This window comes from Benincasa hispida, chromosome 9, assembly GCF_027475165.1.
Source record: "Benincasa hispida cultivar pf3 chromosome 9, pf3_genome.v1.1, whole genome shotgun sequence".
NCBI lineage: Eukaryota > Viridiplantae > Streptophyta > Magnoliopsida > Cucurbitales > Cucurbitaceae > Benincasa > Benincasa hispida.
This window is the reverse complement of record NC_143486.1, coordinates 60,557,049-60,560,840: the sequence shown is the minus strand read 5'-3', so window position 1 is coordinate 60,560,840 and position 3,792 is coordinate 60,557,049. Positions and strand designations below refer to the sequence as shown.

Sequence of the window (3,792 nt, the reverse complement as noted above, 5' to 3'; positions counted from 1 at the left end):
GGATTACTTGGTCATTTATAACACTTCTCCTAAAAGAAATTAAAATGTTAATATGTAAAAAAAATTGATTTAATTATTTTTCATATATTGGATTAATATAATGTAATATCTCTTTCCAAAGTGCTAAAATAATTATTTTTAAAAGTTGTTGGATAATGAATTATCCGAAAAATTAATGAAATTAGATAAAACTAAAATAAATATATGAATATCTAATTGTATCATAAGAATATATATATTTATTTCAAGTTAATAATAAGCTCATATTGGTTTGAGTTATTTTAAGTGAGTGTGAACCAATTCAATCTATTTTTTTTTTATTTATTTAACCAAACCCATCCCAAAATAGTTGATGATTGAACTCAAACCGCCTGAATTGAATTGAGTTGATCAATTTTTTCAGGTCTTCCTGTTTTTTTAACACCCTTACCTTTTATGTTTTAAATATGAATTTTAATTTTATGTTTAAAGAACCTTTCTTTTTCTTTTTCTTTTTTTTTTGTTTGTTTAATAGAGACGTTGATTTTAAAAAATTTAAAGCGTAAAAACCAATAAAATCTATTATTATAAAAGTTTTGAGACTAAAAAGTTTATGAATTAAACGTGTATTTTAAACTTGATTTTACCACAGAAGTTTAAAAATTGTTATTAAAAAAGAGGGAAAAAAAAAACGAAGTAAAATCAGAGAGACCAAATAATCCGTCTCCTTCTTCCTCGCAGCAACGGTATGCAGTTTGTTGAAAGAAAATCACGGGCAGCCACAAAAACGAAAACTCAACAAACTCATTACCATTTCAATGGGAATCGACTATATTCGGAAAACGACCGTCAGCCACAGCGGAAAAGCCTCTCGACCGCCGAATCGGCCCACCCCACTCCGGTATAAAACCCCGCCGGAATCCCCATTCATCTTCATCCCTTCCAAACAGTCCTTGGTCTATCCAAGGTGGCGGCAATCTTTTAGTAAATAAATAAAACAAATAAACGAAAAATGAAGGGTTTAGGCTGCTGTTTGTTCATCTCTGTTCTTCTCCTCCTCTCTTCTCTTTCATTTTTGTCTTCGGCCCTTTCCGATGCCGAAGCTTCTTTCATTGCCGGCCGCCAACTTCTAACCCTTCATGAGAATCATGATTTGCCTGATGATTACGAGTCGAAAGTTGAGGTCAATGAAACCTTTTCCAGCCCCAGGCTCCGGCGGGCCTACATTGCCCTTCAAGCCTGGAAGCTCGCTATTTATTCAGACCCTTTAAACACCACCGCCAATTGGGTAGGCCCCGATGTCTGCTCCTACACCGGAGTTTTCTGCGCCCCTGCTCTCGACGACCCCAAACTCGAAGTTGTCGCCGGAATCGACCTCAACGAAGGCGATATCGCCGGTTACCTCCCCGTGGAGCTCGGTTTGCTGACTGACATTGCTCTGTTCCACATCAACAGCAACCGATTCTGCGGCATTGTCCCGTCTAGCTTCTCCAAGCTTACTCTGCTCTACGAGCTGGACATTAGTAACAACAGATTTGTAGGCCATTTCCCTGAAGTGGTTGTGAGGATTCCTAATTTGAAATATCTGGACATCAGATACAATGATTTCGAAGGTGAATTGCCTTCTGAGCTTTTCACTAAGGAACTGGATGCGATTTTCCTCAACAACAACAGATTCACCTCCTTCATTCCTGAGAGTTTTGGGGACTCGCCGGCATCGGTTATTGTAATTGCCAACAACAATTTCACGGGATGTATTCCGAGCAGCATTGGCAAAATGGGGAATACATTGAAGCAGCTTATAATGTTGAATAATGGACTTGTTGGTTGTTTGCCTAGTGAAATTGGGATGCTTGGAAATGCTACGGTTTTGGATGTTTCGTCAAACCAGTTGAGTGGAATCTTGCCGAAGAGCTTCGATGGGTTGAAGAATGTGGAGATTATGGATATTTCTTCGAATTTGTTGACTGGCGTTGTGCAGGAGGGTTTGTGCAATTTGCCTAAATTGGTTAATTTGACATTCTCTTACAATTTCTTCAATGGCGAGGCGGATAGGTGTGTGCCGCAGAATAGAAAGGATGTTTTGTTGGATGATGGTAACAATTGCTTGCCGGAAAGACCCAAGCAGAAGGCGGCAGAGACTTGTACCCCCGTGATCAGCAAGAGCGTTGATTGCAGTAAGGCTAAGTGTGGCGGAGGATCGTCGTCGTCGTCACCACCTAAGCATGAGGTTGCTGTACCAAAGGCACCAGTGCCGGAGCCTGAGGTACCAGTATCTTCACCTGTGCCGGAGCCCGAGGCACCAACACCTTCCCCTGTTGACGATTCTCACGAGCAATCACCAGTCCCAAGATACCGCCCTCCTCCTCCACCTGTAGTGCACTCTCCTCCACCACCGGTGCACTCTCCTCCACCACCGGTGCACTCTCCTCCACCACCGGTGCACTCTCCTCCACCACCGGTTCACTTTCCACCACCACCGGTTTCATCACCCCCACCACCACCAGTTCACTCTCCACCACCACCAGTTCACTCTCCACCACCACCGGTTTCATCACCCCCACCACCACCAGTTCACTCTCCACCACCACCAGTTCACTCTCCACCACCACCGGTTTCATCACCCCCACCACCACACAGTTCACTCTCCACCACCACCAGTTCACTCTCCACCACCACCAGGTTTTCATCACCCCCACCACCACCAGTTCACTCTCCACCACCACCGTTTCATCACCCCCCACCACCGGTTTCACTCTCCCCCACCCCCAGTTCACTCTCCCTCCCCCACCACCGGTCTCCTCGCCCCCACCACCGGTCTTCTCCCCACCACCACCAGTTTACTCTCCACCACCACCACCGCCTGTGCACTCACCCCCACCACCAGTCCATTCACCACCACCACCGGTGCACTCACCCCCACCACCAGTCCATTCACCACCGCCTCCAGTCCAATCTCCTCCACCTCCAGTCCAATCTCCTCCACCTCCGGTATTCTCTCCACCACCACCTTCCCCATCTCCATCTCCTCCTCCTCCGGTCGCATCTCCGCCGCCCCCACTAGAAGACATCATCCTGCCACCAAACTTGGGTTTCCAGTACTCATCACCACCTCCACCAATGTTTCCGGGATACTAAGCAGCAAATCATCGAACTCTCATCTCTATTTTAACATTTTTCATTTTTATTATGGGTAAACCATACTTTTGGTCTCGAGTTTAAAGTAAAGTTTCTATTTGGACCTAAAATTTGAGATTTAGTGAATAGTTCTAAAAATGATCATCGCGTGAAGTTGATAGTTGACTAATTGAAAAAATGAATAATTGAGGTTTCAATTCTTAAATCATCTTTCTCCACTTCATAAAAGGGAAGGGAAGGGAAAACAAAGAAGAGAGAGAAGGAGAAGAGAGAAAAGAAAAAAAAACATAAAATTAATAAAATATGTCATGATTTAAAAATTGACACCTCAATTATGTCTCATTTTTCTATATAAATCAACTTCACTCCAACCATTCAAAACGTATTTCTAAATTTTGAGGATCAAATACAAATTTATAATTTAATCTAGAGACCAAAAGTGTATTTTTAGCTTCATTACTATCCTATGTACCCTTGATGATGACAAATTGTAATGATCCCCTTCTTTGTGCAATATCAAGGCCATTGGAATTTTTATGAGATACATATGTGATATGTTGCTATAAACAATTGTCTTTTTTCCCCTTTCAGAATAATTTTGTTAAACTACATATATAAAATCATGTAATTAGCTACTATTATTATATCATCATCCATATAAACCTTACATTTTTC

At 42.2% G+C, this 3,792-nt stretch overlaps 1 pseudogene; it reads left to right on the top strand.

The window, feature by feature from the left end:
* The first annotated feature begins 615 nt into the window (after positions 1 to 615).
* On the top strand, positions 616 to 3,483 carry LOC120086774 (pollen-specific leucine-rich repeat extensin-like protein 3 pseudogene; annotated as a pseudogene).
* Positions 3,484 to 3,792: the final 309 nt, after the last annotated feature.